General features: G+C 42.9%; 2 long non-coding RNA genes across 8 annotated transcripts; one reads left to right on the forward strand and one right to left on the reverse strand.

Moving 5' to 3' along the window:
- Positions 1–2068: 2068 nt before the first annotated feature.
- Positions 2069–5939, forward strand: LOC120554414. Of its 6 annotated transcripts, none has more exons than XR_005638413.1 (4): positions 2069–2552; positions 2675–2810; positions 4636–5153; positions 5226–5939. It is a non-coding gene; the product is annotated as an uncharacterized LOC120554414 (long non-coding RNA). The 6 variants fall into 6 exon arrangements; XR_005638414.1 differs by having other exon boundaries at positions 4636–5121; positions 5246–5939; XR_005638410.1 differs by having other exon boundaries at positions 2070–2552; positions 4636–5121; positions 5194–5939.
- A 2815-nt stretch (positions 5940–8754) lies between these two features.
- On the reverse strand, positions 8755–13647 carry LOC120554418. 2 transcript variants are annotated; one of them, XR_005638419.1, is made up of 5 exons: positions 13334–13647; positions 12389–12550; positions 10738–10833; positions 9059–10014; positions 8755–8986 (listed from the first exon to the last, which is right to left on the reverse strand). It is a non-coding gene; the product is annotated as an uncharacterized LOC120554418 (long non-coding RNA). The 2 variants fall into 2 exon arrangements; XR_005638420.1 differs by having other exon boundaries at positions 12371–12550.
- Positions 13648–14140: the final 493 nt, after the last annotated feature.

Consider the following 14140-nt stretch of genomic DNA (forward strand, 5'->3'; position numbering starts at 1 on the left):
AAATCAAAAACAGCTACTCTGAACCAAACTAGTGAGGTAAGAGTTTATGATTGAAATATAATGATGCAGGTGGAGTCCAAAAGCAGTTAGTGTCCTATTATCTGTTGGGTGGGGTTGCGCCTGGTAAAAATAGCCTCACTCAGGTTGGTTTTCACAAGGATAGAAGTACACACACACACACACTAAACTCCATCAGTCTGCTTCCTGCAAACTGGGTGAAAAACAGCCTTTTTTCCCCCGAAAGGTCACAGTGAGATTTGAATGACAGCTTTAAGTCCTTGGCTCATATTACAATCTGCAGCGGAGGAGACGTCCGCAGTGTGCTGCCTTCCTGGGAAAGGCCGGGAGTATGGGGAAGCAATTAATTGTAATGAATAATGGGACAAATGTGGTTGGCATATGACCACTAATGCTCCTTTTCTTTCTCAGGAGGATTTAGGACAGTGATGCGTGCCCCGCTGAGGCGTCTGCCTGCACACTAATTGAAAAGTGTGAGGATGCTGGCACTGTCTCCCTCCATTTCTTGTTTTTATTCTTTCAAAGGGAATTCCTGATCCATTAAAATCTAATTTGAACTAATTACCAAATTACTCCAAACATCTGTACCCCCAGAGGAAATATTCAATTGGCAAATTTATTCATTATGTTCAGTTCCTATGTATTTCCTGTCATTGTTTTCTCCCTATACAATGCTGTTTTAAAAGCATGTTTGCATGTGAGGAAATACAATTTTTGGGAGTAAAAAATTAAAGAATTTAGCATGAAGGAATATCTAAATCAGCCTCAAAGTGTAACTTTGTTGTTTGATACAAGTCTTACTATCAAACCTTTAATTGGATGACAAATTCTGCAGTTCACAGTGACACAGGGTCAGATATTCCACTTGAAGTTTGCAGTGATTTTGAAAACTATCTAGATATTTTGGGGGAGCCAGAATTTAAAATGTATGTAATTTGTGTGGGGTTTGTTGGGGGGGCCCAGGGTCCATTTTAGCCTTTGAGAGGAGCAAAGAGTAACGAAATGCTTGGTGGCCCTGAGAAATCTCCACTTTATGGGGTGAAATAATAGCTCCCACCTTTTTGAACCTCCTCTGGTGGAACAAAAAGCCATTTTGCACAGTGTCCTGACATTTCCCTGGGTCATTCACAGGCTTCGTGTCTGTCCGAGTGTGCACAGGAAGCTCTTTGAGATGCATTTCAATGCACACCTGCCAATCAGCGCAAGCCACGAGAGAATCTTAGGTCCTCCAATCCAAGAAGAAGAGGAATATTAACATCCAAGATTCCTCTTGTCATGTAAAACTAGAGCCGTTTTGTCTCAAAATGTGTCCAACTGGTGCACATTTTATAATATATATTTTACATATTTTTGTACTCTGCATATTTGACTTCTTCATTTTGGTATTAAACCTCCAACTGGACTGCAGCTCGTAAAGGTTCAAACTCCCAACCAGTGTGGTCTTATTTATTGATACGTTTTTTTTGTTTTCCATATTTAAGAAGTGTTAAACTGCAGGAGAAGCTCTGAAGGATGTGCAGCTGGATAATTGTGCAAAGGCTAATATCCAACAAGTTGTAGCCACGTACCAGGATTGTAGCGGGTGACCACCAGCAGAATCTAATGTAATAATGATAGACAAGAAAGAAATAAGTCTGCAAATAATCACTCCCAACTGCAGCTGCACAAATGGATAGAGTAATAGAGTAGTGGGTCAAGCCTGAAAGGTATTTGTGCTCCTAACTTGTACAGGTTGAGAGGACAACTAAAAGCATCCTGTGATTTTGATCAGTGATATGAACAGAGTTAATCTTGAGTGTGTTAGTGAAGTTTGAGGTCCAGCACCAGAAGCTGGGTTTTGCTGCTCAATGTGTTCACCTAATTTGAAAGAAACTCGTATTTGTAGCCTAATTGTTTATCAAAAACATATTTTCAAACTATGGTATGCCTCTGTAAATAATCAAGACCGATGATGATGATGATGAATGAGAGGTATCTGATGATGACCCTCATGTGGCACTGACTCTCCAGACTCCGCCCCCCCCCCACCGGCCGACTTCAGACTGACCCGAAGACTCTGAGACCTCTGAACGTAGCAACTTGAGCGGATGAATTTATGGATTATGAATCATCTTCATAAAGGTGAATGGAGGACGTTATCAAGTCAGTCAGAGGCTGGACGGTAAGTCCCTTCTTATATACTGTCTATGGGAAGTCCCACACAGCAGTCTCCTTCCTTCGGGTTAGGCAATAATCATCCGGGGAACTGTCCACTCGCCGTAGCCGGATACACAAACACACACACGGTTCCTGTGTCCCGTTGCTAACTTACAGCTAGCTTATGCTAACGTCTGTACTGTTGCTACTTTGGCTGTTCGGGGGCGAATAAACAAACGACCCCGCGGTCACATTCACCGGAATGATGCTAGGAGAAAAGTAGGCATCGCTGTGAGAAGGAATATGGCGTTTGGTATCGGTTTTGTTTGTGTTTCTGCAAATAGACGGTTGCAGGTGGACTGGTGTTTACATGGTCCGTGGGAGCTGGAAGTCCGCAGGTTGGTCTTTGCCATTGTATTCATGAACATTTCCACATTCCAGTGCTAATGCAAACTATAAATATAACTATACATTACATAACCGTTGATTATCGTTGTATGCTTTTGACTTTGACTGTCAGCTGTGTGGCGGCTGCAGTGATTTTATGTGTCTCCTAGCTGCAGACCTGCAGCCTCAATGGATGTCATCTGGGAAGAAGAAGAGGAGCCTTGTAGAGACCAGCTGAAGGAACATCTTCTCTGAGCTGAAGCTCTGAGGTAGGACATGCTTTCTCTCCGGATTAACAGCTGCTGGCTGTAATGTTGACGGATTGAGTTGATTTGAAAGGGTCAGGTCACACAGAGTCCAGAATCTCAACAACATTGTCCACAGTAAGGATTCTAACATATATACCTGGAGGAACTGAGACACTGTTTGGAAATGTCCTCAAACTAAATGTTAATGAGAAAAGACCTGATGGCTCACATGCTTGTGTTGTTAGGTCAGTGGTTAAGTGTTTGCATGTTTGGTTGAATTCCTGCTTGTGGTAGAGATATTTCCAGTGGCAGAACTGTTACCTTCTGTATGTTAGAGCCAGGCTGTGTTGGGTTGTTTCTGCTGAAGAAGTCTAATCAGTCTATGTAGTGATGGAGCAGAGTGTAAACTGCTGTCCTCCCTGTGTTCCATCTTCTAAAACCCGCTGGTCGGGTGGCTGCCTCGGTGTTGAGAAGGTTGGAGTTTGAAGCCCTCGGCAGGTCTGCTGGCTTTGGAAGGAGTAAACACACAAAGCAGTGTGTGAAATGTTTGAGAGAACGTGTGCTGAAGCTGAATGTTGTGTCAGCTCATGACAACGACGGCAGCGTTAGTTTGAGAGTTGTCGGTAAGCTGTCAGAGAGGCGTGGTGTCGTGCTGGGTCTTGGTGGTGTAGTGCTGTTGTTGGTTCTCATCGATCTCTGACAACGTTTAGCCGGCTCCATCTTCTCCACTCAGATGGGTTTAGAGTTTGACGTTTTGTAGACAAAACACCGAAAATAATGCAGCCGAGTGTGAAAGTAGATTTATGTTCTTTCTGGTACTTGTAACCCCAACCTTCATCGCTTAATATTGTTCTCCTCCCGCCCTCAGCTTCACGCATCCCTGAACACACACGTTGCATTTTTTGTGTAAGTTCCACAGAATGGTTAGTGAAGGTTGACAGATTTTTTAAAACCCACACCACTTTGCTGGTTATTTGTCAGCCAACCACAAAACAGTTTGAGAATTGACCGGTGCAGATGACATCATTTGTGTGGTTTGGTCATCAAAACATTAAATACTGGATCATTAAATCAAACGCACCCTTCCAAGCGCTGTGTGTGTTTAGTAAGTAAAGAAGAGCGGTTCGCCCACCATTATTACGCCAGAGTTCCAGAATAGCGTAGCTTGTTGGACCTGCCGTCCGTGGTGTAGGAATAAACCGAAGATCAGGAAACATCACAACTTATTTATCAGTCATTTTATTTGGGAGATTTTTCCCGCAAAACGACCCACAGCACTGAATATCAGGCAGTCAGCTGTAGGAGAAGTAGACGTTAACCAGCAGTAACTAAACAGCTTTGGACAGGCGGTTCCTCCAGCATGGATTAAAACCCACAGGTCAACCACTGACCCTGGAACGATTTAGAAGCAGTTGATAAGAAAACTACCTGTTGTTTATGTCAGCAGATGTCTTTTCTTGTTGGAAGTGTGGCGGCGACGGGTTGTTGTATGTGGGTTTTGGCAGGCGGCTGCTGTTCCCACTTCCTGCGTGCCGGACTGAATCGTTTAGCGGTTACGGGTATCGGGGCCCTTTCCCCGGTTGCGGCCCTAATATTAATATGTATCACAGCTTTCGTTTGTTCCGGTCTTTGTGTCAGCTGGATTGACCTTAGGGTGCAGCTCAGACACTAAATGATGTTAACAAGACAGGGCCCGGTCCTCTGCTTGGGGGCTACAGTTCTCAGCACTAGTAGCTCTACCTTGTGTCTCGGTGTCTTTTATTCCTCCTTAAGGAAAAGAAATGGACCCAGATGTATTGAAGCAGAACAATCCAATAAACTCTTCTTTCTCTTGTTTTCTCCCCAGATGAGTGCAGAGTTTCCGGACCACAACGGAGAAGTTCCTTCACTCCATTCATGCCTTCTTCTCTCCGTACTCACTGTATAGTCACAGTATTGTATGTCATGAAATAATTTAATAAAAAAGTAAGTAGGCTAATAGTACGTATTATGTCAAAAAAAGCTCAGAAAAGTCATACATAATGTCAAAAAGTGTTATTACATAGTTATTACATTGTTATAAGATGTATTATGACCAAAATCTATCAAAAAGTAAAACAAAAAGTGTTATTACATAGTTATTACATTGTTATAACATGTATTAATGACAAAAAAATCTATCAAAAAGTTAAAAAAAATGTCAAAAAGTGTTATTACACAGTTGTACACAGTACATGCCATAAAAGTGGGTGTAAATTATTGTTTCGTCCATGAAAAAAAAATTCAAATTTTTTTTTCTGAATTTAGGATGTTCTCTTCCTTTGTCCTACTCTGGTCTCTCCCTTTCTCTGAGGTGTCCTACTCTTGTCTCTCCCTTTCTCTGCGGTGTCCTACTCTTCTCTGAGTTGTCCTACTCTTCTCTGAGTTGTCCTACTCTGGTCTTTCCCTTTCTCGGAGGTGTCCTACTCTTCTCTGAGTTGTCCTACTCTGGTCTCTCCCTTTCTCTGAGGTGTTCTACTCTTCTCTGAGTTGTCCTACTCTGGTCTTTCCCTTTCTCTGAGTTGTCCTACTCTGGTCTCTCCCTTTCTCTGAGGTGTCCTACTCTGGTCTCTCCCTTTCTCTAAGGTGTCCTACTCTGGTCTCTCCCTTTCTCTGAGGTGTCCTACTCTTGTCTCTCCCTTTCTCTGCGGTGTCCTACTCTTCTCTGAGTTGTCCTACTCTGGTCTCTCCCTTTTTCTGAGTTTTCCTACTCTGGTCTCTGCCTGTCCTTGTCTTAATACTCTCCTACTCTCTCCTTGCCTGCACTTCCTTTCCTAGCCTCTCTTTCCTATCTGGGGGGCCTATCTAAGTGCACATACGCTGATACCGAGCTGGTCTTGAACCCGTCACTGGCGCCTTTAGTGGCGAGGACAAACCAACCGCGCCACCAGCGCACGTACGCATGCAGCTGTTCTCCGGGTGTATTTGTCTTTGTCATTCTGTGTGTAAAGCTCAAAATAAATTGACTGTTCTTGTGTTGGAACCCATAACCTTTGTGTCTCTTAACCAGCGTTCCATCACTCTGAGCTATCAGATCTGATCACTAAGCTTATTGTTAGTTGTGTATTTGTCTTTGTCATTCTGGGTGTAAAACTCAAAATAAATTGTTTATTCCTGTATTGGAACCCATAACCTTTGTGTCTTCCAACCAGCATCTCATCACACCGAGCTATCAGAACTGTCAACAGTTGGCATGTGTTTAGTTGTGTATTTCACTACTTCATTTTGGGTGTTGGACCTTAAAATATAGTTTGCCATAAAGGAGTTGAACCCACAACCTTCTAAACATATCATGTGGGTATTATCATGCTGAGCTATCTATGATACTGGGACCTTTTGGGTTGGAGGTTGTATTTAACGTTCACATCACTGAGGTGAGAAATGAAAAAATGATTCTGACACAACCGGGATTCGATCCCTCAACCTCACATTATCACGTCACTGTCTTATCCTGGTGAGCTATTCCTCAGGTTGAACATTTTTTTCCGTTCTGTTATTTGTTCTTCACACTACCGGGGACAATCCTTGGACATCTTTAAACAGACAGGGGGGCCGGGGTGGGGATTTGATCTGATGCTAGATCAGATCCACTAGACGTGTCCATGTCAAAGGACGTGCCTGGTGGCCTGTCTTATATTGCCTCTGATTACCTTGTCACGCAGTGGTTGTGAGGTCCTTTGTTACCAGCCAAACAAGGCCTTTTCACTGGTAAAAAAACTTTGCCTCCACAGGATGGTTTCTTCAATACTTTATTTCAAATCCCACTGGTCCCTTCTGCACAGCAATACAAAAAAACATGACTAAAAAAAGACTAAAAAACACAACTCTCTTGCAACAGGTCACAGCCCCGACTTGTCTTTCTTGGTCCTCCTGTTTGTCTACCCACACACCTGTTTCCCGTCCACCTTTAACAACCACATCGTTAGATCCTGTGGCCAATCATGAGCTGTGGGGGGCAGTCACAGCTGCTCCCAGTCTAGGGGTAGATGCTAGATCAGATGCACTAGACGTGTCCATGTCAAAGGACGTGCCTGGTGGCCTGTCTTATATTGCCTCTGATTGGCTTGCCCTGTTATCCTTACCCTAAACCTCAGCACGTCAACACGTCTAGTGGATGTGATCTAGCATTTACCGGGAGGCATCAGCCTGTCTTGCTGAGCCACTTCTCTCTCTATAATGAACATTAAAAGCACCATGTAAGTGCCAATTCTGACCATGGGGTCAGAGCTTGGTAATAAGCAGCTGAATGCTGTGTGGGACAAAAGGATGTGTAGCTTCTTTTAGTCCCCCGGGGGCAATAAAGGTTTCATTCACTCATTAAGTCATTCATGTGCCCTCCCACTCCTGAAAGTTTTCATTATGAGAGACGTGCCTCTGATTTGGCCCGAACCTAACGACGGCAACACGTCTAGTGGATGTGATCTAGCATTTACCGGGAGGCATCAAATCACATCCACTAGATGTGTTGACGTCGTTAGGTTCGGGCCAAATCAGAGGCAATATAAGGCAGGCCACCAGGCACATCCTTTGACATGGACACATCTAGTGGATCTGATCTAGCATCAGCTGCTTATTACCAAGCTCTGACCCCATGGTCAGAATTGGCACTTACATGGTGCTTTTAATGTTCATTATAGAGAGAGAAGTGGCTCAGCAAGACAGGCTGATGCCTCCCGGTAAATGCTAGATCACATCCACTAGACGTGTTGACGTGCTGAGGTTTAGGGTAAGGATAACAGGGCAAGCCAATCAGAGGCAATATAAGACAGGCCACCAGGCACGTCCTTTGACATGGACACGTCTAGTGCATCTGATCTAGCATCTACCCCCTAGACTGGGAGCAGCGCCGTGCCGCCCCCCACAGCTCATGATTGGCCACAGGATCTAACGAGTGGTTGTTAAAGGTGGACGGGAAACGAGGTGTGTTGGTAGAACAGGAAGAGCCAAGAACAAGTCGGGGCTGTGACCTGTTGCAAGAGACGGTGTTTTTTAGTCTTTTTTAGTCATGTTTTTTGTATTGCTGTGCAGAAGGGACCAGTGGGATTTGAAATAAAGTATTGAAGAAACCATCCGTGTGGGCGCAAGTTTTTACCAGTGAAAAGGCGTTGTTTGCTGGTAACAAAGGACCTCACAACCACTGCGTGACAAGGTAATCAGAGGCAATAAAACGAGGCCACCAGGCATCCTGTTACATGGATACGTCTAGTGGATCTGATCTAGCATCAGATCAAATCCCCCACCCGCCCCCTGTCTGTTTAAAGATGTCCAAGGATTGTCCCGGCGAAGAACAAATAATAGAACGGGAAAAATGTCCAACCTGAGGAATAGCTCACCAGGATAAGACGGTGACGTGATAATGTGAGGTTCGGGATCTGCAGAGATCCCTTTTTCATATTCTTATTTTACCTCAGTGATGTGAACACGAAATACAACCTCCAACCCAAAAGGTCCCAGTATCATAGATAGTTCAGCATGATAATACCCACATGATATGTTTAGAAGGTTGTGGGTTCAACTCCTTTATGGCAAACTATATTTTAAGGTCCAACACCCAAAAGAAGTAGTGAAGTAACACAACTAAACACATGCCAACTGTTGACAGTTCAGATAGCTTCGGTGTATGATGATGCTGGTTGGAGGATACCAAGGTTATGGGTTCCAATACAGGAATAAACAATTTATTTTGTATTTTTTGATTATTAAACACCCAGAATGACACAAAAAAAACAACTAACCATGAGCTTGGTGATCATATGTGATAGCTCAGAGTGAGGGAGCTGGTTAAGAGACACAAAGGTTATGGGTACTAAGGGAAGGGCCAAAACAAGAAATCATTTTATTTGAGCTTTACACACAGAATGCCAAGACAAATACACCCGAGAACAGTTGTATACGCGTCGGCGCTGGGGGCGCGGTGGTTGGTTTGTCCTCGCCCACTCGCGCGCCAGTGACGGGTTCAAGACCAGCTCGGTATCAGCGTATGTGCACTTAGATAGGCCCCCCAGATAGGAAAGAGAGGCTAGGAAAGGAAGTGCAGGCAAGGAGAGAGTAGGAGAGTATTAAGACAAGGACAGGCAGAGACCAGAGTAGGAAAACTCAGAGAAAGGGAGAGACCAGAGTAGGACAACTCAGAGAAGAGTAGGACACCGCAGAGAAAGGGAGAGACAAGAGTAGGACACCTCAGAGAAGAGTAGGACACCTCAGAGAAAGGGAGAGACCAGAGTAGGACAACTCCGAGAAGAGTAGGACACCTCCGAGAAAGGGAGAGACCAGAGTAGGACAACTCAGAGAAAGGGAGAGACCAGAGTAGGACACCTCAGAGAAAGGGAGAGACCAGAGTAGGACACCTCAGAGAAGAGTAGGACACGTCCGAGAAAGGGAGAGACCAGAGTAGGACACGTCCGAGAAAGGGAGAGACCAGAGTAGGACACGTCCGAGAAAGGGAGAGACCAGAGTAGGACAACTCAGAGAAAGGGAGAGACCAGAGTAGGAAAACTCAGAGAAGAGTAGGACAACTCAGAGAAAGGGAGAGACCAGAGTAGGACAACTCAGAGAAAGGGAGAGACCAGAGTAGGACAACTCAGAGAAGAGTAGGACACCTCAGAGAAAGGGAGAGACCAGAGTAGGACACCTCAGAGAAAGGGAGAGACCAGAGTAGGACAACTCAGAGAAGAGTAGGACACCTCAGAGAAAGGGAGAGACCAGAGTAGGACACCTCAGAGAAAGGGAGAGACCAGAGTAGGACAAAGGAAGAGAACATCCTAATTTAAGAAAAAAAGTGATTTTTTTTTTTTGAATTTTTTTTCATGGACGAAAAAATAATTTACACCCACTTTTATGGCATGTACTGTGTACAACTGTGTAATAACACTTTTTGACATTTTTTTTAACTTTTTGATAGATTTTTGTCATAATACATGTTATAACAATGTAATAACTATGTAATAACACTTTTTGTGACTTTTTGATAGATTTTTGTCATAATACATCTTATAACAATGTAATAACTATGTAATAACACTTTTTGACATTATGTATGACTTTTCTGAGCTTTTTTTTGACATAATACGTACTATTAGCCTACTTACTTTTTTATTAAATTATTTCATGACATACAATACTGTGACTATACAGTGAGTACGAAGAGAAGAAGGCATGAATGGAGTGAAGGAACTTCTCCGTTGTGGTCCGGAAACTCTGCACTCATCTGGGGAGAAAACAAGAGAAAGAAGAGTTTATTGGATTGTTCTGCTTCAATACATCTGGGTCCATTTCTTTTCCTTAAGGAGGAATAAAAGTCACCGAGACACAAGGTAGAGCTACTAGTGCTGAGAACTGTAGCTCCCAAGCAGAGGACGGGCCCTGTCTTGTTAACATCATTTAGTGTCTGAGCTGCACCCTAAGGTGTGGTTTTCTGATGACCAAACCACACAAATGATGTCATCTGCACCAGGCAAGAACAAACTGTAAATATTTCCATTTTGAAAGTATTGTCAACATTCACAAACTATTCTGTGTTACTTATGCCATTTAAATAAAAATATTTTTCATACATGTTTCTAACTTCTTTCTACACCAAACAGGTGTTAAAAAATGTAACGTGTGTGTTCAGGGACGCATTAAGCTGAGGGCCGGAGGAGACCAATATGAGATGTGACGACAGCGCTACATCACCAGGCCTACCACACTCACAAGTCTTCTCCGACCTTAGCAACAACTCTAAAACACAAACAGGGGTCAATCATCCACTGTAGAAAGTTACTTTCAGTACGTCCAAAAATATTTAAATCCCTGAGTAAACTGATTTGCCATCAGTCTGTTTTATCCACATCCTAAAATGAGATAACTCTGCTCAACAATAACATATGTGCTGCCATTGGATAAATTCATATCCAATATGAGCGCAGTGATCTTTGTGCAGTGCGCTCACCGCCTTGTGCTGCAGCTCCTGGGTCAGCTGGTCGTCCACCTCTGGGCTCTTGTGGTCCTTGTGATCTGCTCGGAGTCACGCCGCTGACTCATCATCCTGGAGAAATATTAATAATGGAAATGAAGTCAGTAATATGGAAGAGTTTTAAAGCAACTACTAGTTCAATCATTTTGAGTGAACAAAATGATTGAACTAGTAGCACAATTGACGTGTGCACAATAAAAATGTTGGTGGGTGGTAGGTCATAAGTCTTTGGTGATTAGACCCCATCAACACGTCATCAGATTCCCATTGTGATGTCATCACATTTAAAAGGTGCAGTAAGCGATGCTGGCCAAAGATTGTTGATATTTGTACTCAACTGCCAAACAAATACAACCCTCCCGCGATTCACTGACAGATAACTACTGGCCGGCCGGCACATTCCCCCCGACGCGAAAATACATGCTATAATGAGAGCTGACAAACATTTACAAATTGACAGCAAGAATGTGATTGGCTGATAGAGATTGTGGCTTAACCTGGTTGGTTTAACCTAAAGAGTAAACACGCCCTAATCAGCTGATTATGAGAAGCAGGTGGAGAGGCAGAGGGAGGTGAAGAAGAATGGGTGAGTAACATAAGATAGTCTTCATTAGACGTGCACACTCCTGAATTTATACAAAATATATGCCGTGTGTACACTGAACTGCGGCAGTATATGTGCTCTGTTGGTGGTATTACAGACTTGGCTTTGGACACTAATGTCTGTTATGTCATTCTTTTAGAGTTACACGTTTGAAGCATGCTCCCATCCCTGTTACCTCCAAGTCAGAGGGTAGACTGTCAAACAGGAAGTGGAAGAACCCAATTTGATTGATAGAAAGCGGGACCCAGACTGTAGGCTACTAAGTGGGGTCAGAGTACAGAGGGGGTATTTAGTTCCCCAACTTTCATATTAATACAGCAGGCAGAATGTTTTACCATTGTTGTTTTGAATGGAAATATTGTATGACGTTATTAAAAGACAGCTTCTGAGACTTTTCTTAGAGGATTTAACCCACAACGACATGCTCTTCTAGGTTCAGAGGGTTGACTCTCACATTTTGAGACATGGGTTTAAACTATGTTGAACTATCACCATCATTATGAGGAGCTTTTGAATCTTGAGATGATGCATGAATTCCCATATTAACTTTCATAGAAATCCACGCTATAGATATCATAGATATGATATGAAGGATGAGTGAAATATCAAATCAAAAAAAACACTTGAGTCCAATATTTAGGTCCCTTTTGTGAATTATAACACTTCTGGTGTGACTCAAGGCTGCAGGGTCCCTTTCACATTGTCTAAAATGTCACATTACTGTACAGTACTTAGAGTAAAAGTGTGCACCAAACTACCATGTTGCTGTCCAGAACATTCAGAGAAAGAGCAGAGACACTATTTCCCAGCCTGCTCCTTAAACCCTCTTTCTCACCCATCACCACTTAATGACTTCTTTAAATGTCACCGTGGAGGGTGCTGTTATAAATACGTCGGATTAAAATCTCATTATCTCTGAATGAGGTCCTCCACCGGTTCCTTACACTCCCTTCAAAGAAAAGAATCGGACGGTGAAAGCAGCATTAAAGCAGAGGATGTACCCACAGCCAATCCATCTCGTACCCCTGACTTGTCAGAAAGTCCCTGGCAGCATCAGAGACGGTGACGAGCCCCGGGCAAGCTGTGGTATTTCAGTCTGCCGGCCGGCGAGGGGGCGACCTGCCCTTTCCTTCACCTCCCTGCTGAGGATTCCTCCACTCCTCCATCCTGCCTTTTGTTTTCCTCCTGAAAGAGGGAATGGAAGAAAAAGACTGAGGCTAAAAACAAAAGACACAGTACAGCAGAAACATATTTGACTTTCTGTCCCTGCAGGGTCTGCTGTGGCGGTCCTTCCTGTGATCTCTGACCCAGGAAGCCCTACAGCTGCAGCTCATGCTCACTGTGGGGTGAACGGTGACATTTTCCTCTGTTCAAATCAACCTGAAATGCATGCATTCCTTTTAAACAAATATGCACACCTCATCCACTTCTAACGCCATTGTTGTTTCCAGGGGAGACGTGTGCTCTTTCATTGTCAACATATGCAAATACAGCATATTCAATCAGTTAAAGATGATGGATATTATTTACATTATCTACATGTCTTCTTTTTTTTAAAGAGATATTGCTTTATCTTCTTCAACAGTATTTTTTGGTCTAAAAACAATCAAATATAAAAAAAAATATTTGATGTAAAAAAACACCAGAATCATCTTGCTAAATCCAGTGTTTAATGTGTGCACTTATAGTCTTCTGTGTGTGTGTGTGTGTGTGTGTGTGTGTGTGTGTGTGTGTGTGTGTGTGTGTGTGTGTGTGTGTGTTTTGTCTTGTGTTTTTCCTTAGCTTAGCATAACAACTGTAAACAGGAGAGCAGTTAATTAGAGGTGATGGTAGGGAGGGGTTGTTTCTGTTTACACTACACTCTTCTGCTAAAACTGTTGGCTCTCACTGATATTGTGCTTGATTTTCTACTTAACACTTAATCAAATCTGACATGTTACACATATGTTTAGTTTCATTGTGACTTACTCTTCCTCAGAATAGCATTATCTTCCATGTCCATCGCAATTAAACGTCCGTAAATCCGCAAAGATATCACAGGGGGAAAAGACGATCCTTAAAACTCTCGAACTTGCATTAAAATCATCACGTTTTTAAGTTGAAAGAAAAAGTATCCCAGTGTTGCTTGTCCGTAAATCCATGGCTACATGCAATAATGAACTACTAATAACTAATTCGGCATACTTTATAGGGTGCCAATCTTTCAAAAATGTGAACAATCATCGCAAAACGTGGCTCAAGTTGTAGCCCACAGCTGACTCGCTACCACAGCAACATTACACTTCCTGTTGACATCCCCGAAGGTCCCTAAATTCCGGGAACTGTAGTTCCCAAACCTTCAACATGTCAAACTATTCCTTCAAGAATTCAACCATCTGTACTTAGGACATTTTTGTATAACTCTATTTATATTTTTAATCTATTTGTTTATCTATTATTTATACTTATAGATAAATAATGATCGATATATTCTTGTAGCTTGCAGGACACAACGTTCGTCTGCTAGACTCTACCGCCCTCTGTTGGCCACATATCCACATATCCAAAGAATTTCTAATATAGACCGTAGACCGGCTTTGACATATCTAATGTCACATGTCAATAGTTGTTCATTTTTGCACAGATATTGCAGTTATATGACCCTAAAAATAACAGCTCAGGTTTTATAACTCACGCTGAGGACAGGAAAATTACTTTTCTGTCATAATTCCTTTCAATGTTAGTGGTTGTTTGTGGATCCTAATATCACCTACTGATGGAATTATCCACCTTATA

Source organism: Perca fluviatilis, chromosome 24, assembly GCF_010015445.1.
Source record: "Perca fluviatilis chromosome 24, GENO_Pfluv_1.0, whole genome shotgun sequence".
In the NCBI taxonomy this organism is placed as follows: Eukaryota; Metazoa; Chordata; class Actinopteri; order Perciformes; family Percidae; genus Perca; species Perca fluviatilis.